Source organism: Hyperolius riggenbachi, chromosome 8, assembly GCF_040937935.1.
Source record: "Hyperolius riggenbachi isolate aHypRig1 chromosome 8, aHypRig1.pri, whole genome shotgun sequence".
Taxonomy (NCBI): Eukaryota; Metazoa; Chordata; class Amphibia; order Anura; family Hyperoliidae; genus Hyperolius; species Hyperolius riggenbachi.
Window position 1 is genome coordinate 283,001,557 of NC_090653.1, and position 21,131 is coordinate 283,022,687.

The 21,131-nt window shown below is 48.6% G+C and overlaps 1 protein-coding gene across 1 annotated transcript in view; it reads left to right on the forward strand.

Moving 5' to 3' along the window:
* The first annotated feature begins 1,361 nt into the window (after positions 1-1,361).
* RAB14 (RAB14, member RAS oncogene family) overlaps positions 1,362-21,131 on the forward strand; it is a 60,861-nt gene continuing 41,091 nt past the window's right edge. The window contains exon 1 of the mRNA XM_068249052.1: positions 1,362-1,572. The gene's annotated coding sequence lies outside the window, so the exon portion shown is untranslated. The remainder of the gene's footprint in view (positions 1,573-21,131) is intronic.

The window sequence follows — 21,131 nt, forward strand, 5'->3', positions numbered from 1 at the left end:
GGCGTACAATTCATTCAGCTGTCATTCCCAATTGTGTTTAAAGCACAAATAAATAAGAAAAGGACATACATAGCAGTGACTGCAAGCCAGATAACTAGAGATTAAGGTGTTGGGGAGGTTGGGGGCCCTGGGGCACCTATTAGTCTAATAGCAATCAGTGTGTGAAGGCTGGGGTGGGAGGGATGGAGGGGCGCACTTTGCAGTCTCAGCCTTGGGTGCTGAAGGACCTTGTCCCGGCTCTGGACAGCCATTATGTCTAAGTAGCTGTGTAAGCATTTGCCTACTTTCCATGTTAAAGAGAAACCGTAACCAAGGATTGAACCCCCTTTCCCACGAGAAATCTTTACCTTTTCACAAACAGATCATCAGGGGCCTCTGTATGGTTGATATTGTGGTGAAACCCTCCCACAGTGTGATGCCAGGACCATGGTTCTGTCATCACACTGTGGGAGCCTTGTTGCATTGTGGGAAATAACACCTGTTTCCAACTGCCAAAAAAAGCAAGCAGCATCTCCTTCCACTGACATCACCTGCCAGCAGTAAAAATGTCACCATGTGATAAATGTCAGAATGTAAATTAGCGAGAGGAAAGATTTTACAATGGGCAAACACTGACTAAATCATTTATACATAATTATTGTAAAAATGAAGCACTTTTTTTATCACATTTTCACTGGAGTTCCTCTTTAACCTCCCCTCTCGGGTGCGCACTATCAACTCGGGAGTGGAAATGGCAGGTGCCGTAAATCCTAGGCCGCTTCAGGCTTAGGCAGCCACAAGTGCTGCGTAGGATTTATTACACACGGTCCCCAAAAGGTTAATGGATAGAATTTTCAGCTGGTTCACCTCAGCTATACTAGCTATTTTTTTTTTGCTTGGGTTACACCCAGGGTGTAGCTAAGGAGCTGTGGGCTCTTTTGTAAGTTTTACATTGGGGCCCCCCAAGCACTCTATACATAACAATTGATACGGTGCACCAAAACCTGCCACTAGCAAATACAGTATCAGAGGAGCAAGCAGGGGATGGGGAACAGTTTGTTAATAGAAGTGATTATTATGAGCACAGGACCAATAGAGAGCTAATACTGTAGTTGAGGGAGGGCCCCTCTGGCCCAAGGGCCCCGATGCGGTCGCTACCTCTGCAACCCCTATTGCCACACCCCTGGTTACACCTTCAATCAGACAATTTTTGACCATGTGGTGCATTAACTCCGGAGTTCCAGCAGAGGGCGCCCGCCCATAGCAACCACATTGCTGCCCCCTCTGCTGCCAGTCCCCATGACAGCCACTTCCGTGCTCGCCCCTCTAGTTCCCTGAGGCCACGCCCCGCAGTAGGCATAGGCGGAAGGTGACGGGCGGTCGGCCTATCCTTGCTCACGTGGACTCGTGCTCGCGCTCTAGGCTCCTCCCGCTGCAGTGACTGCGCGACTCCGACTGCCCCGCCCACCCCTGAGAACGCGCCGGGAAACCCCGTGCAAGCGCCGCCGCCATCTTGGTGAGAGAGAGAGCGGAACCCCCCGATATCCACCCGCCACACACCGGCCTGAGGAGGAGGAGGAAGGGGGATCCCAGGTGAGAGCGCCGCACTTCCGGCCCCGTGCACCGCACTATCGGCTCCCGTCCCGGAGCCAGGACCTTCCTGTCACCCGCGCCCTGCTCCCTCCGCCTTCCCCTCATCACATCCCCGGCCTGTCCTGTCACCCTCCATATATCACCTGCTGACACCATCCCTGACACGCCTCATTCCCCCCCCCACCTCCCTGACACCTTCATTACACCTCCACCCCAACACCCCTCACCCCCCATATCCAGTGGCGTAGCTAAGGTGCTGTGGGCCCTGATGCAAGTTTTACAGTGGGGCCCCCCAAGCACTCTATACATAACAATGTCCACTGTGCACCAAAACCTGCCAATGGCAACTACAGTGTCAGAGGTGCAAGAAGGGGATGGGGAACAGCTTGTTAGTGATTACCACCATTCACAGTATCTATAGAAGTGATAATTATGAGCACAGGACCAACAGAGAGCTAATACTGTAGTTGAGGGAGGGCCCTTCGGGGCCCCTCTGGCCCAAGGGCCCCGATGCGGTCGCTACCTCTGCACCCCCTATTGCTACGCCCCTGCCCATATCACCTGCTGACACCACACTACCTGCCACTCCTCACCCCCCTGACACCTTCATCACACCTCCACCCTGTTACCGGCCTGCCACTCCTCACCCCCATATCACCTGCTGACACCCCACTACCTGCCACTCCTCACCCCCCTGACACCTACATCACACCTCCTCCCTGTTACCGGCCTGCACCCCTCACCTGCTGACACCATCCCTGACACGCCTCATCCCCCACCACCTCCCTGACACCTACATCACACCTCCACCCCAACACCGGCCTGCACCCCTCACCCCCATATCACCTGCTGACACCATCCCTGCCACTCCTCCTCCACTAGCCTGACACCCCCGTACCTCACTACATAACCCTCCACATCACACCTCCGGCTCAACACTGGCCTGCACCCCTTCCCCATATATCACCTGCTGACACCATCCCTGACACGCTTCATCCCACCTCCACCCCAACACCGGCCTGCACCCCTCACCCCCATATCACCTGCTGACACCATCCCTGACACGCCTCATCCCCACCACCTACATCGCACCTCCACCTCAACACCGACCTGCACCCCTCCCCCCATAGATCACCTGCTGACACCATCCCTGCCACTCCTCCTCCACTAGCCTGACACCCCTGTACCTCACTACATGACCCCCCACATCACACCTCCACCCCAACAATGGCCTGCACCCCTTCCCCATATATCACCTGCTGACACCATCCCTGCCACCCCACTACCTTCACCCCTCCTCCACCCCACTGCCTACCTGCCACTCCTCACCCCTCCACCTTTAGCCTGACACCTCCATATTTAACTACATGACCCCCACATCACACCTCCACCCAGTCACCCCAGCACCTGCCTGCACCTGCTGACACCATCCCTGCTACCCCACTACCTGCCACTCCTCATCCACATTACACCTTCCCCGCCACCCCCTGACCTGCACATCACACCTCCACCCAGTTACCCCAACACTGGCCTGCACCACCCCATATATCACCTGCCTGCCACTCCTCATCCCTGTCCCTCCACCCTGACACACTCATAACACTGGCCTGCACCACTTCCCCTCATAACATCTCCCTGTCACCCTACTACTGGTCTACTCCTAACCCCCCCCCCCCCCACCACCACCAACTGACTCCCACACTATGCCTCCACAGCCCTGGCATGCTGAGCTGCAATCCTCCCCATCTATATTACCTGCTGACACCATCTCCCTTCTACCACACTGCCAGCTCCTGCCACTCTACATCCCTCCTCCACCACCCTGTCCCCCACATCCCAATACCTTACCACCACCTGACCCCACATCCCACCCCCTGTCATCCCAATACCGGCCTGCACACTTCCCTCATAAATATCACCTGCTCTGACCTTCCATCTCCCTGCCACTCCTCATCCCTGTCCCTTACCCTGACACCCCCACATCACAGCTTCCTCCACTATCCCCACCACACATCATGCCTTCCCCTCTGTTCACTGGCCTGCACCCACATATATCACCTGCTCTGACCTGGTGACACCATCTCCCTGCCACTCCTCATCCCTGTCCCTTACCCTGACACCCCCACATCACAGCTTCCTCCACTATCCCCACCACACATCATGCCTTCCCCTCTGTCACTGGCCTGCACCCACATATATCACCTGCTCTGACCTGGTGACACCATCTCCCTGCCACTCCTCATCCCTGTCCCTTACCCTGACACCCCCACATCACAGCTTCCTCTACTATCCCCACCACACATCATGCCTTCCCCTCTGTCACTGGCCTGCACCCACATATATCACCTGCTCTGACCTTCCATCTCCCTACCACTCCTCATCCCTGTCCCATACCCTGACACCCCCACATCACAGCTTCCTCCACTATCCCCACCACACATCATGCCTTCCCCTCTGTCACTGGCCTGCACCCACATATATCACCTGCTCTGACCTGGTGACACCATCTCCCTGCCACTCCTCATCCCTGTCCCTTACCCTGACACCCCCACATCACAGCTTCCTCCACTATCCCCACCACACATCATGCCTTCCCCTCTGTCACTGGCCTGCACCCACATATATCACCTGCTCTGACCTGGTGACACCATCTCCCTACCACTCCTCATCCCTGTCCCATATTCTGACACCCCCACATCACAGCTTCCTCCACTATCCCCACCACACATCATGCCTTCCCCTCTGTCACTGGCCTGCACCCACATATATCACCTGCTCTGACCTGGTGACACCATCTCCCTGCCACTCCTCATCCCTGTCCCATACCCTGACACCCCCACATCACAGCTTCCTCCACTATCCCCACCACACATCATGTCTTCCCCTCTGTTCACTGGCCTGCACCCACATATATCACCTGCTCTGACCTGGTGACACCATCTCCCTGCCACTCCTCATCCCTGTCCCTTACCCTGACACCCCCACATCACAGCTTCCTCCACTATCCCCACCACACATCATGCCTTCCCCTCTGTCACTGGCCTGCACCCACATATATCACCTGCTCTGACCTGGTGACACCATCTCCCTACCACTCCTCATCCCTGTCCCATATTCTGACACCCCCACATCACAGCTTCCTCCACTATCCCCACCACACATCATGCCTTCCCCTCTGTCACTGGCCTGCACCCACATATATCACCTGCTCTGACCTGGTGACACATCTCCCTGCCACTCCTCATCCCTGTCCCTTACCCTGACACCCCCACATCACAGCTTCCTCTACTATCCCCACCACACATCATGCCTTCCCCTCTGTCACTGGCCTGCACCCACATATATCACCTGCTCTGACCTGGTGACACCATCTCCCTGCCACTCCTCATCCCTGTCCCTTACCCTGACACCCCCACATCACAGCTTCCTCCACTATCCCCACCACACATCATGCCTTCCCCTCTGTTCACTGGCCTGCACCCACATATATCACCTGCTCTGACCTGGTGACACCATCTCCCTGCCACTCCTCATCCCTGTCCCTTACCCTGACACCCCCACATCACAGCTTCCTCCACTATCCCCACCACACATCATGCCTTCCCCTCTGTCACTGGCCTGCACCCACATATATCACCTGCTCTGACCTTCCATCTCCCTGCCACTCCTCATCCCTGTCCCATACCCTGACACCCCCACATCACAGCTTCCTCCACTATCCCCACCACACATCATGCCTTCCCCTCTGTCACTGGCCTGCACCCACATATATCACCTGCTCTGAGCTGGTGACACATCTCCCTGCCACTCCTCTACCAGCTCCTGCCTGCCACTCCTTATACCTGTCCCTCCACCCTGACACCCCCACATCCCTTTACCTGACCCCCACATCATTCCCACACAGCTTGCTGAGTTGCTCCCCCCTCAACACTGACCTGCACCCCTCCCCTATGTATCATCTGCTGACACCATCTCATTACCAGCTCCTTTCTGCCACTTCTCATTCCTCTAATGGCCAGTCCTTCACATCTTCCCCCCCCCCCCCCCCCAAACCACCAACGTCACCACCCACCTTCACCCTGGCCTACCACCCCAATGCCAGCCCTCCCCCATATACAGTGGGTTGCAAAAGTATTCGGCCCCCTTGAAGTTTTCCACATTTTGGCATATTATTGCCACAAATAGGAATCAATTTTATTGGAATTCCACGTGAAAGACCAATACAAAGTGGTGTACACGTGAGAAGTGGAACAAAAATCATACGTGATTCCAAACATTTTGTATAAATAAATAACTGCAAAGTGGGGTGTGTGTAATTATTCAGCCCCCTTCGGTCTGAGTGCAGTCCGCTGCCCATAGACATTTCCTGATGAGTGCTAATGACTAAATAGTGTACCTGTGTGTAATCTAATGTCAGTCCAAATACAGCTGCTCTGTGACGGCCTAGGCGGTTTGCAGGAGTGATTTTTTTCCGCGATATCACGCAGAAAAATCACTGAACACTGCAGCGATTTTGCCGCGATTGCGTTTAGCGCTTCTATAGCACTGAAACGCGATCGCCTGAAAATGGTGCAGGTGACACGTTTGCGTTTCACGTTTTTGGCGATTAGCGCAAATCGCCCAAGTAAGAACGGGCCCATAGGGGTTCATTACACTAGCGCTTTTAAAAAGCGCTAGCGTTTGAGTGGTTTGCCAAAATCGTGGCAAAACGCTCTAGTGTGAATGGGCCCTAAGGCTACAAAACGATTTCCAAAGCCTTGAACATCCCACGGAGCACTGTTCAAGCGATCATTCAGAAATTGAAGGAGTATGGCACAACTGTAAACCTACCAAGACAAGGCCGTCCACCTAAACTCACAGGCCGAACAAGGAGAGCGCTGATCAGAAATGCAGTCAAGAGGCCCATGGTGACTCTGGACGAGCTGCAGAGATCTACAGCTCAGGTGGGACACTCTGTCCATAGGACAACTATTAGTCATGCACTGTACAAAGATGGCCTTTATGGAAAAGTGGCAAGAAGAAAGCCATTGTTAACAGAAAGCATAAGAAGTCCCGTTTGCAATTTGCCAAAAGCCATGTGGGGGACACAGCAAACATGTGGAAGAAGGTGCTCTGGTCAGATGAGACCAAAATGGGACTGTTTGGCCAAAATGCAAAACGCTATGTGTGGCGGAAAACTAACCCTCACATCACTCTGAACACCTTCCCCACTGTCAAATATGGTGGTGGCAGCATCATGCTCGGGCGGTGCATCTCTTCAGCAGGGACAGGGAAGCTGGTCAGAGTTGATGGGAAGATGGATGGAGCCAAATACAGGGCAATCTTGGAAGATAACCTCTTCAGTGTTCTCCCTTGAATTTTTTTTTTTCAGCCGGGTGGCATGAAAATGTAGCTGGCTGACTCAGTGGGCTGAATAATTACGCACACCCCACTTTGCAGTTATTTATTTGTAAAAAATGTTTGGAATCATGTATGATTTTCGTTCCACTTCTCATGTGTACAACCCTTTGTATTGGTCTTTCACGTGGAATTCCAATAAAATTGATTCATGTTTGTGGCAGAAATGTGACAAAATGTGGAAAACTTCAAGGGGGCCGAATACTTTTGCAAAGCACTGTATAATAACTACTCCAACCTGCTGACACCATCTCCATGTTACCCCACTACAAGCACCTGCCTGCCACTTTTCATCCCCCACCACATCACACCCCAGGCCTGTCATCCCAACTCTAGCCTGCACCCCCCACATGTAACACTTACTGTTACCTGGTGACACCAGTTCCCTGCCACTCCTCATTCCTGCCCCCCACCCATTCACCCCGCCTGGCCTGTCACAGTTCTCCCCTGAGTATTGTCTGCTCTGACCTGGTGGTAACTTCTTCCTGCCACTCCTCATCCCTGTCCCTCCACCACATATCACCTGGTGACCTCTTCCTCCACCTCCCGACTTTCTGACTTGTTGACAAGTCCTTTTTGTCACACCGGCTATGTGGCCCACACCTGTGCCGTACCCTGACACCACTTCACATCTGGCCTGGGCACCCCCCCCCCCTCCCCAGCATCACTCTGCTACAGGCCCACACACTACCATGTACCACCCCTTCCGAGCTGGTGACCATGCCTCAATCTCACCGTCCTCTCCCAGTCTGTGCCCCCATCATCCTTTGCTGTTGCTCATTACATTCTTCCACTGAGGCCTGTTATCTAGCTTGCTCTTATGCTGGGAATACATGTTACGTTTTTTGCGAAGAATAGTTCCGATAGATGCCTTCGATTATAAAATTCCGACATGTCCGATTTTCCGCTTGATTCTCTCCTGCTCGATTTCTTCTAGAAGTGAATGGAAAAAGAAAAACGAGCGGAAGATAAGAGAATTGAGCAGAGAATCAAATGGCTACTAGTTCGTGCGGCGAATCGAAAAACCAGGGCTCTGGAGTCGGTACAAAAATCTTCCGACTCCAACACCTCAGTTTCTGAAACCACGACTCCAACTCCGGGTACCCAAAATTGCTCAGACTCCGACTCCTTAGTCTAATACTTAACTGGGCTATGGATTTTGTACAAAAATCATGCGGCTCCCGACTCTGACTCCTCAGTTTCTGAAACCATGACTCCGACTCCGGGTGCCCAAAATTGCCCCGACTCCAAAGCCCTGTGAAAAACGTGTGTTCCCAGCATAAAGCGTTCCTTAGGCACCTTCACCAGCTTTCTTATGTATCATATTTGCTATGTCCTGATGCCATCTGTTCTCCATGTCACCCCCTGCATCTAGGTGCTTCCTGTCAGACTGAGTGGCCTGCTTCCCTCCCCATATACAACTGCCTCTCATGGCTCACATCCACTTTATCCTGATAAATGTATTCCCTCTCCCTGTCATCCTTGACTGCCCTGCACCTCATGCCCACCCTGATCCTAGTGGCCCTTAAACAAATAACCCACCTTTCCTCACAGTCACTTGCTCCTTCCTGTCACCCCTCCTCATTCCGCTACACCCTGGTCTTGCATTTAATTCCACCCCTGTGTCATGCACCCCACCAATATACTGGCCCCAGGTCACCCATGCATTGCCTTATTGTTTTCTTCACTCCCCCCCCCCCCCCTTCTTGTCCTTTCTCCGCCTCTTTATCACATGACTCATCCTGGGGAATCCCCCATACCAGGTGTGACCCTCTTTTCCTGATACCACAATCACTGCCTAACTCCAGGTATTACACTTGTCACCTTCATGTCCAGCCCTAGAACCACAGGACAACAGTAACGAGGTATATGGAGGCTGCCGTTTTTATTTCCTTTACAACAATACCAGTTACCTGGCAGCCCTGCTGAGCCTCTGCCTCTAATGCTGGGTACACACGTTGCGATTTCCAACATGTTCGATCGTGTTTCAATGGATACATCCGTCGTTTTTGCATATTAAGTATGCAAAATAGACGGCTGTATCCATCGAAACCCGATTGAACATGTTGGAAATAATCAAATCGATCCCACGGATCGAGCGGGAAATCGCAACAAGTGTACCCAGCATAATATTTTTAGCTATAGACCCTGAACAAGCATGCAGCAGATCAGATGTTTCTGACATTGTCAGATCTGACAAGATTAGCTGCATGCTTGTTTCTGGTGTTATTCAGACACTACTGCAGCCTAATAGACCAGCAGGGCTGCCAGGCAACTGGTATTGTTTAAAGGAAAACAAACATATCAACTTCCATAACCCTTTCACCTCGGGTTCCCTTTAAAATGTAGCAGTCTATCACCCACCTATCTGTTTATATCCCCCCAGTATAATCCACTTCCAGCTGGAAGCCCCCTCTCCCAGTACCAGAATCTTCCTGCCAATCTGAGTGCCCTCCTCCACCATCCCAGTCTATTGCTTGCCCCCTTCCTACCCCCCCCCCACCCCCCAACATCCTCAGTGCATTACTTCCTTCTTTCCTACCATTTGCCAGACCCCAATAGTAAATAGTAATCTCTTCTTTCACCCCCAATGTCTGCTGCTCTACCTGGAACCACCATGTTACCTCTCCTGGCTTTTCACACCCCTGCCAGCATCCTCCGCCCTTGGCATGCCCTGTATGTATCTGTCTTCCTGTCCTATAGCTGAGGCCTTCATATGCCCCTCGGATTAGGCTGCAGCCCTGACTCTCCAGTAGAAGTCTTAGTAAATCGAAACAGCTGATATCTGGCCTAGATCTCCCCTCTACTCCTCTCCTGGGAGTTATTGGTATCACAGCCTTCCTGTCACCCAAACTAACCCAGCCATTGTGTGGGGACATGAATGACACTTCACCCCAGGGTGGGAGGGGTTTGCTGACAGTGGCCTTCTGGACACCCATTCCTGTGACAGCCTTCCATGCATTGATCTCCTCCTTCTTCCTGGCAGGCTGTGGGTTAAACGTGTCCTTTTATTGTGTGCTGTCCCTGGTGCTCCCTCCCCCGTTGAAGGGTCCGGGGTGTTTGTGGCTGGGGAAGGGAGGGGGTGACAGATCCGGAAGTCTGGTCTCGTGATCTCTCTCTCATATTTATGCTCCAGCGTTGCCGGCAGGCCAGGGGTATGTGTGATTTTTCCAGCATCCTGTGTGTATTAACCCTCTCCTGGGCGAGCGATCCCCGGCCCCTCCTAGACAATGCTGAGAAGCACCACCTAGGAATCTCATCCTTCAAGCTGCTCCGCTGACGTCTCTATTGTATCCGCCTTGTGTGGGGTGATTGCAGATTAGGCTGCGTCTCCTGCTGCTCGGGGGCATTGGCAGCAGACTGTGCAGGAAATTCTCAGGAGAGTGATTTTGCATTGGTGGTGTGATCTGGGAGGGGGTGCTGTTTATGTGACTTATTATATAGATATTTTCAGCTGCGCTGTGCATTCAGTATTTTTCCTGCTGCCTTTGTGTCATGTGATCTCCTCTCTCTTTGTAAACGGCTTGTCTGGTTATTGTGAGTTTGATTATGTTGGTGTTTGGTGTTGCTGGTGCTTTGTGTTGTTGTCGCTGCCGCCGGGCCTTCCTCGGGATGCTTTGTGATGAGTCGGGCCTGCGGACGCTGTTGGGTGACTGGTGAAGTTTGTACGGAGCATTAGACGGGGGTATCCAGGGTCACCGCTTGTGATGTAATTCAATAGCTGCTGAATGCATACACACAGCAGAAGGCTGCCATGTTGTGGCCTGCAAGCAATGTTCTGACTGTCTTGCTGCCACTGACACTCCTGCTTTCACTGACTGTCCCTGGGGAGCCTTTCAGGTCCTATGTGGTGTTCCCCAACGTGTGGCTGGGGTCAGGGGTACGTGGGATGCTTTTATATAAGTGTAACAAATTTTGTGTTGCTATTGGTTAATTAATGGGACGGACATCTGCAGCGCTTTACAAACTTCTTGTCACACTGTACTCAGAGGAGCTCACAATCTAATTCCTTCCATTGCCATAACTTAATGTCCCTACAATGTTAAAATGATGTATTTACAGTATATAGTACTGACATCTTCTGCAGCACATTACACAGTACATAGTCATGTCAATTACAATCGAATATCCTACCGTATTATGTATTTATATAGCACTAATCACTTCTGCAGCACTTTACAGAGTGCATAGTCATGTCACTGACTGTCCTCGGAGGAGCTCAAAATCGAATCCTACCATAGTCAGTCTAATGTCCTACCATATTATTATGTATTTTTATATCACTGACATCTTCTGCAGCACATTACAGAGTGCATAGTCATGTGGCTAACTCTCCTCAGAGGAGCTCACAATCTAATCCCTACTAAAGTTTGTACACTCACTGTCAGGAGCCTGCCAGGATCAGCATCACTAATGGCAACAACCGTAATACAAGCAGAAGTAAATGCTGGTAAATCAGTTAGGTCGGGTGCGCAATTGTCAATTGCTCTCAAAATGCTGTGAGCGATTTTGCAACTTAAAAGTGGATCGATTTATAGGAAAGCGATTTTTGAGTCCTGCTTTCCCCTATTAAAGCAGTAGGATCAGCCATACTATTCCAGGGGAAAAAAAAACACATATATAAGTTGATAAATACTTGATCTACTTACATAACACATGTATTGTACTGTCCACGTTTTGATTTCCGTGAATGTTAGATAGTAAATGACAAGAATTCTGTTCCTGGTGGGGGCCATGTCTTTTGCCCACAGTAAAGGCTAACTCGTGATGTCATTTCTGCCCTTTACTTTTTTTCTTGTCACCTCAGCCTTGCTTGTAAACACAAGTGATTAGGGGATTAGGTTTCAGATAAGCAGCAGGCAGGGAAATAAAGGGAAGAGGAGGAATAGATTATAGATAAAAAGAACCCCCAGCATGCAATTCTTTGGCACCGACTACTAAAGAGCCAGTGCTCCTAAGGTTTATGATAACTCCAAATCATAACAGCAGAAAACTTTTTGAAAGTTTTGAATGCAGGATTAGCATCTTTATCACTTAATACGCTCAGACCAGTTGCTGTTGAAATTTGATTTTTATGGTGACGATACCGCTTTAACTACTTGCTGCATGCCGTGCAGTATATTCACGGCCCTTTAAAAAAGACAGGATGCAGCAGGGCCGTGAAAACAAGTCTGCAGCGGCATGCAGCCGCCGCTCGCTCCCGTTCGCGCGTGCGCGCGCACCGCCGTTACCGCCGCTTACAGGGGAAGTTAATGAATGGGACTGCAGGTCCCATTCATAAATCTAAGTCCCCGATTCAATGAATACCAGCGTCTACGAGACGCCGGCATTCATTGTATCTTCCTGTGTTACACAGCCACGGATTACTTCCGATTCACGTGCTTACGTACGTGAATCGGAAATGACGACTGAGGACATCTTGTGGCCAAATAGTATATTGCACCAAAATTGCATTTTATTTAATAAAAATCCCCACACTGACTGATATAATTAACTATTTCCCTCCCACACCCTCCCATAATACCCAAACTTTTTTTTTTATTTATAAAAGGGGGAAAAAAAATGTCATCAAAAAAAAAAAATATATAAGTAGTTACCTTAGGGACTGAACTTTTTAAAAATTTATGTCAAGGCAGTATATTACTATTAATTTTTAATTTATGGGCTTGTAATTAGTGATGGACGCAAAATTGAAAAAATGCACCTTTATTTCCAAATGAAATATTGGCGCCATACATTGTACTAGGGAAATTTTTTGAACGTTGCAATAACCGGGACAAAAGGGCACATACAATGTGTGGCTTTTATCCACAGTAGAATGTTTTATTTTAACACTATAATGGTCAAAAACTGAAAAATAATGCATTTTATAATTTTTTTTTCTTATTATTCATGTTAAAATGCATTTAGGATAAAATAATTCTTGGCATACTGTACCTCCCAAAGAAAGCCTAATTGGTGGCAAGAAAAACAAGATATAGATCATTACGCTGTGATTAGTAGTGATTAAGTTATTGGTAAAAGAAAGGGAGGAGCGCTGACAGGTGAAAATTGCTCTGGTCCACAAGAGGAAAAATGCCTCAGGTGTCAAGTGGTTAAAGTGGATCCGAGATAAACTTTTACTCATTGCATAATTGTGTTCCTTTCATTTAGTTTATAGGGCATTCCTCAAGCCAAATACTGTTTTTATTTTAATACTCTAATTCCCTATAAACGGAACAAGCCTCTCCCACAGCTCCTTTTGTGCCTTGGCACTGTAGCAGGGGCTTATGGGAGCTCAGTCTGGGCAGGAGGAGGAGGTTACTAGCAAGAGAGAGATTTCAGAGGCAGAGGGGAGGAGGAGAGGGGACTGAATTTACACACAGGCAAGCTGATAGCATCTCCAGCCCTCAGCCGGTGACAATCAGAACATGGCTGCCCTCATTTGTATCACAGGAATAAATGATAAACGTTTGAAGCTGTTTGCAGCTAGATATGCTGTGTAAACTATCTAAACTTTAGATAAGATATATAGACCAGTTACTTAGTTTTTCAGCTCGGATCCGATTTTAAATCGCTCCGAAAATGCTGCATGCTGGGTGATTGCAATTATGGCAAATCACAATCGCTTCTGTGGACTCACCTTCATTAATAAAAAACAAGGAACACCAAGAGCCCCAATAGTGTAATATGTACTGGTAAATGGTTACTAGATAGAGTAAATATTAATACTCACAAACCAGGGTTACCATTAGGCAACCACTGTAAAGGCAGGTGGGGAGATTTTCCTGACCCCACTCAGGAATAAGAAGTCGCTCTCTGTAGATGAGAAAAAGGGGGTTCAACCCTCCACCCAGGGTGGACTTAATATTATGCAGGAGAACAGAGGCGCCAAAAGGATAAAAGGAAGCTAAATGAGCTTAAAAACCAAATTCTTGGTAAATAGAGGTAGTGGTGGACTTACCTCCTCCAAGTAGACACACAACGACTGTAGTAAACACAGTCAATATATTTTATTTATGAACTCCAAATATGCAACGCGTTTCGCAGGTTTGATCCCGCTTCATCAGGCAACAACAACGGAGCAATAGCATATGTGGTCAGTAGAAGAGCCAGGCACCTCTGTGACCTTCATTAATGTTCACTAGCCTAGCGGTTTGGAATCGCCAGCAATTCTGAAATGCAGCTAAAAGCGCTCTAGTGGGCCATATTGCCAGTTCACGCTAGGGCCGCTACTTGGAATCAAAATTTTAAATTAGCCAACGCTTCCAGCGGGAGAGAAGGGGTTAACTTACCCATGCCACCGCTGTTAGCAGGTGCGCTCTACGTCACGCCCCTGTTTCCTTCTTCCGGGTTGGAGGAGGAGGATCAGAGGAGTGACGTGGGACACATGGAGTGCATCGTCCAATAGGGGAGCCATGGGCAAGTTAATCCCTCCCTCGGGCATGCGTTGGCTAATAAAATTTTTGATTTCGAGTAGCTACATACTCATAGCTACTTGGTAAGAGCAATCGTAGTTTACATAAAGGACAACTGTAGTGAGAGGTATATGGAGGCTGCCATGTTTGTTTCCTTTTAACCATTTCAGCACGCGGGGATTTTTCGCCTTATGCATCGGAGCAATTTTCACCTCCCATTCATTCGCTAATAACTTTATCACTACTTATCACAATTTATTGATCTATATCTTGTTTTTTCCGCCACTAATTAGGCTTTCTGTGGGTGGTACATTTTGCTAAGAGCCACTTTACCGTAAATGCATTTTAACAGGATTAATAAGAAAAAAATTGAAAAAATTCATTATTTCTCAGTTTTCGGCCTTTATAGCTTTAAAATAATCCACGCTACCATAATTAAAACCTATGTATTTTATTTGCTCGTATGTCTCGGTTATGACACCATTTAAATTTTGTCCCTATCACAATGTATGGCGCCAATATTTTATTTGGAAATAAAGGTGCATTGTTTCCGTTTTGCGTTCATCACTATTTACAAGCTTATAATGTAAAAAATGTTTGTAGTATACCCCCTTCAAATTCATATTTAAAAAGTTCAGACCCTTAGGTAACTATTTATGTCTTTTTTTTTTTTTTTTTTTTTTTTATTGTAATTTTTTTTTTTTTTCCATTAAAATTTTTATTTGGGGAATATTTTGATGTGGGGCATAAACAGTTATTTTTTTAATGTTGTTTATCTGTGTAAATTGAATGTGCAAAATGTGTAGCTGTAGTTTTACTATTTGGCCACAAGATGGCCACCTTCATATTTGTTTTCCGTCCTTGTACTTCCTGCTAAGCGGAAGTACAAGGGCGATGCGGAACTCTCTCCGGGCAGAAGAACTGAAGCCTCACAGGTGAGCGCTTCGGTTTTTTTGCGGGGGAAAGGGATCGGTGATCGGGAACCATGTTCCCTTTCACTGATCCCAGGGCTACCGGGCGGCACAATGGGGATGTGGGGGCGCGCCCGCGATCGCGGGCGGGAGCGCGCCCAAGCGCGGGAGCGCTGCAGAGCTGCCGCCCGGACGTGAGCTTCACGTCCGGGCGGCGGAAATGGTTAAGCAATACCAGTTGCCTGGCAGCCCTGCTGAGCCTCTGTCTCTAATACTTTAAGCTTAAAGGGAACCAGAGCTGAAAATATAAAGAAGTTATACATACCTGATGCTTCCTCCAGCCCCATACGGGCTGACCGAACCCACGCCGCCGTCCTCCTCTGCCCGCAGCTACGAGAACCGGCTCTGCGCTGATCCGTCAGTCGGAGCCAGTCTAAGCGCAGCAGAGGTGCACTCTTTGCGTATCTCTGCAGGAGTGTATGGAGAGATACGTAGAGGGCGCACTTCTCCTGCGTAGGCCGACTCCAATGACGTCCGCGACAGGAGCCGGTTCTCATAGATGCGGGCAGCGGTGGATGGCGGCGTGGGATCGATCATTGCGTATGGGGCTGGAGGAAGCCCCAGGTATGATTAATTTTTTTTTTTTTTCAGCTAGGGTACATCTCTGGTACCCTTTAAAGGGATCCTAAACTGAGGATATGGATTTTTCGTGTTAAAATAATATCAGTTGCCTGACTCTCCTGGTGATCCTGTGTCTCTAATGCTTTCAGCCACAGCCCCTCAACAAGCATGCAGATCAGATGCTCTGACTGAAGTCAGACTGGATTAGCTGCATGCTTGTTTCAGGTCTGTGATTCAGCCACTACTGCAGCCACAGAGATCAGCAGAACGGCAGGCAACTAGTAGTTTAAAAGGAAACATCCATATCCCTCTCAGTTTAGGTTCCCTTTAAGACTATGAACAAGCATGCAGCAGATAAGGGGTTTCTGACATTTCTGTCAAATCTGACAAGATTAACTGCATGCTTGTTTCTGGTGTGATTTGGACACTACTGCAGCTAAATGGACCAGCAGGGCTGCCAGGCAACTTGTATTGCTTAAAAGGAAATAAACATGGCAGCCTCCATATACGTCTCACTACAGTTGTCCTATAAGTATTAAAAAAAATGCCATTTTAGTTTTGTTGAATAAGCAATTTTAAAATGATCCAAAAAGCCTTGCACAGATTTGGCAAAAATTTTGAAGCGTTGTTTTTTTTATCCTTTTATTCCTTTGGGTTTCATCACTGCTCTGATGTGGGTGAAAGTGCTCCTATTCTCAGCATATTGTAGCTGCCTGGTGGTGTATTGTAATGTCTCTTGTGAGCCAGCCCTGAGTGTAATTGAATGTATGTGCTAAGAGTAAAGCCTCCTGCGCATTTATGAGGCCTAAGGCAGATCGGTAGCAGATCCCTCGGGTGACATTGCAGGGCCAAGGCTTTACAAGACTCATCAATAGTCCATAGGCTAGAGACCTGTTCAGTTACTATGGGGGTGGGGGAAGAGGCAGAGGGCCGATGAAAGTGGTGTGGAGGTGATGTTATGTAGGGTGGGTGGGGAGACCAATGCTCTGACGGCGCTCGGCTGACATGATCCGCCAGGCTAATCGCTGGCTGGGGCGTTGCCGCTCATCTAGGGCTGCTGTTCACACGTTGGGTTCTCAGCAGAGGCGGTCCTTATCTGCTACCTCGGCCTAATATAATCTAGCGTTAGTACAAGGCTTACGTTTCCGCCTGTGCATTGCCTGTGAGAATTCCCAAGCACATTTTCACATGGAAAGCGGGGAAAATGGAGCTTTATGCATATTGGACAATTTCCGTCTTTATTGCTTTCGCTGTGAAACGCATGCAAACTTCCGCATATCACTTGTGGAGCCATGCCCGATTAGAACGCACTTGGCAGGAAACTTGACAGGCTGCTGGGCCAATCAGTGTGGGGGTAATGTCCTGTAAAGTGATTGGCTCAGGGTAGGACGAGTGGAGCTCTCGTCATTGCCAATTAGCAGGCATAAGCTCATAGCGCTCGCTATGCTACTCTGATAAGGCACACTATCTCTGATAAGGCATGCTAAGCGTGAAGTAAGGGGAGCAAAAAGATAGCGAGCCTTACAGGAGGTAACACTCGCTATTATAGTGAATCAACCCCAATCTTGCGTATAGCAGGGGTTGCATGGGAGGCACAGCCTTTTTTACACCAGGCAAGTTCCCACAGACTCCTTTAGGGCTTGTTCACACTTAGGCCTGGTGCACACCAAAACCCTCTAGCAGATCCGCAAAATGCTAGCAGATTTTGAAACGCTTTTTCTTCTTTTTCTGTAGCGTTTCAGCTAGCGTTTTGCGGTTTTGTGAAGCGTTTTGGTGTAGTAGATTTCATATATTGTTACAGTAAAGCTGTTACTGAACAGCTTCTGTAACAAAACCGCCTGGCAAACCGCTCTGAACAGGCGTTTTTCAGAGTGGTTTGCGTTTTTCCTATACTTAACATTGAGGCAGAAACGCCTCCGCAATCCAAAAAATGCCTCACCCCGGGAGTATGCGTTTCTGCAAAACGCCTCCCGCTCTGGTGTGCACCACCCCATTGAGATACATTGACCAAGCGTATCCGCAGCCGCAAGCGGCTGCAGAAACGCTGAAAAAGCCGCTCGGTGTGCACCAGCCCTAAGGGCGTTTTTTCCTTTTTTTTTTTTTTTTTTTTTGTTTTTTTTTTTTGCGTACAAAAAATCTTCCTAAAAGCGTTTGTGCAATGATTCCCTATGAGAGTGTTCACGTATGAGCGGTTCGGTTCCGATCCGCTCACCAAAGCGCTGCCTGTACCATTTTTTTGGGGGGCGATTTGCCTCAATGGAAGGTATAGGGAAATCATTTGAAAAGAATACATTGTATTTATTCATTTCCGGGTCAAAGAGTTCCCTTCCTGACTTGCATGAGGAAGTGAAAAAACAAATCACTCTGCAAAAGCACTTAGAAAAGCGCTTTACAAAAAATTGTAGCACGTAGGTAAGCCTTGGGAGGAGCTAAAAAAAAAAATTCACAAAATTGCAAAACGCTGGCGTCAGTTATTGCCACTTTTAGATGTGAAAAAGGCCTTACACACAGCACCACGCAGATCCGATCAATATTTACCGCCGCTTCTGAAAGCCTAGGCACTAAAGTTGATCGCTTATTGCTTGATTCAGAAGAATTCAATGAAGACATTTTCATCAATATAGCGTTTACTCTGCTTAAAGAGAACCTGTAGTGAAAAGAACATAATGAATGAAATTGCTTTTTTTCAACAATATTCATTGAAAGATTTAGTGTTTGCCCATTGTACAATCTTTCCCCTCCCCGATTTACATTTAGAAATGTATCACTAGTGACGACCTCTTTAGTTCTGCCAGGTGATCTGTACGGAATGTTCATTACTGAGAGTTCTATGCACTGGTTGCTTGGCAGTTGAAAACAGCAGTTATTCCCCACAATGTAACAAGGTTCACAGACAGCAAACAGTCTGGACCATGGTCATGACATCACACTGTGGGAGGGGGTTTACCAGAATATCAGCCATACAGATGACCCGCCCCCCCTCCCCTGGATCAATTCAAGGAAAGGTAAATATTTCTCATAGGAATGGTGGTATCTGCTACTGATTGGGAAGAAATGCAATGCTGGGTTAAAGTTCCTCTGTAATTTGGCATCAACTCTCTATTATAATAATCTTATTATCCCTCTGTGGTTTGGTCAAACACACCGTATGTTTTATGAAGGATCGGTATTTTCCATAGCGTTTAATCGTCTAACGACTTTCGTTTGTATTTGAACTGTTAGAAGAATGAATTCACTTCTAATGAACTGTAGCTCCAAACATGTTAACTGGACCTTTTGAGAGTAACTATTGCCTCTTGTGTTCCGGCCCCTTAGGGATAAAACACAGCACACAATTAACAGGTGCCTGTAGTCGGCATAAACGTTACTTATGTCAGTAGGGGGATACACCTGGACAGTCCCCTGATCCTCCGCTGCCCCCTCCGTTCCTGAGCGGGGGCCCTCTTTGCAATATTCAGCATTAGTGTTGGATATTGCCTGCACTGCCGGTCGTGCACGATTGGCCTGCGCAGTAGCATGGAGCCATGTTTTTTTTTTTCTCCGTGCTGCTGCGCAGGTGCGAACCCACTGGCAATCTGCGCAGTGCAGCAGCACACATAGAGAGATTTAAGGCTGGATAGAGAAAAAAGAAAACAGGGACACCGGGAGCCCTTCTGGCGTAATATTGTCGGGTATTAAAGAAAGGAGAATCTGAGTATATTATACTCACAAGTGTAGGTTGCTAGCAGAGGCAACCACTCATATAGGCATGTGGAGAAATCCCATCTCCACTCGGTCTTGTAATAGTTGGTCGCTGCTCCTTCCAAAAAGAAAGACTCGCCATACCAAGGCGTAGTGAGAGCCCCACATAGTGGGTTGGTTCGTTGGTTGGATACAGTAGGGTTAGGAGGCACCCGTATTCGTGTAGTATATATTTGGGTATATGTTATTTCCTCTTAGATTAACTCCAAAAAACAAGATTCTTGCCTACCTTGTATAGGAAGACATCGACTCCTAATGAATTTATGATATTTATTTTCATAAAGCACCTCAGATGACAACGCGTTTCGCGGCTCAAACCGCTTCCTCAGGTCACCAACAGGGTGCTCAATAGGTATCTAAAATCCTGGGCGCCAAAACCCAGGAGCCCAGGATTTTACAGATACTAGGCCAAAGTAGCCTGTCCACAAGTAGCAAGAAATCCGGCCTGTTGGGTCGATGCCACGCTAGTTTTTTTTTTCTTCCCTCTGTTATGCAGCACTTTCTCACCTATATAGTCACAGAATATGTCGCTAGCTTGGAGGCTAGTGATGCATCTGTACAACACTGGTGGTCGCGAATTGTCGCCCGAGGGATCCACTCCCAAACCATGCCAGGCAACAGTGATTACACGTGTGTAGCTAGATTTACAGTCGCACTTTTAATTTTTTCAGGCTGGGCCGCCCGTGGCCAGGAGCGCACTGCACATGCGTATGACCTCATACGTGACGTCATACGCATGCGCAGTGTGCTCCTGGTCAGTGCTTGTGCGGAAGCCCGATAGTGGGGTGCATCCAGGTAAAATGCAGACAGGAGAATGGGGGGAGCAATGGGCATTGGCACAGGTGACATATGCCTGCTCTAATCCCCCCCCGGGTTTTCCTATTTTTTTTTCCCGACTCTGCTATCCTTTAAGGTGGCCATACGATTGTAGGTGGCCACCAGATCGACTATCAGATCCCTTTTTGTTTGAATGTGATCACAGTGGGATGTGTTGGCTGCCCTCACAGTGTACGGTACACAAATTTACAATTGATTTCAGAGAAGTCGATTAAAAATCTGTGGAGCCGTTGCCACCCGCCAGGCCCTCAGGTATCTGTGCTCCCCTCGGATGTTTGCAGCAGGGCTCTAACCCGCCCAACCGGCCCCCCATCCTCTGGTGGCTGTTCTCCATGCCACAGCCTCGCAGTGTCTTCTCTTCCTGAGTCACATGACAAAAGCTGGAGCTCAAACACTAGAGGTTCGGAGTTTGTGCTGCCGGCCTGTATGCTGCGGGACCTCAAGTGTGTGAACTTAAGCTTTTGTCACATGATGGGAGGGAGGAGCCCCACGACATGGAGAAAATCCACCATAGGACGCGGGACAGGTGAGAGCTCTGTAGCCAACACTGCATCGGTTGTTGCCAAATCAAACTGAACTGTTGCTGATCTAGCAAAATTTTTCCTTCCTGTGCGATCGACCGAATCGATTGATTTCAGCTGGAAATTGATTGGGC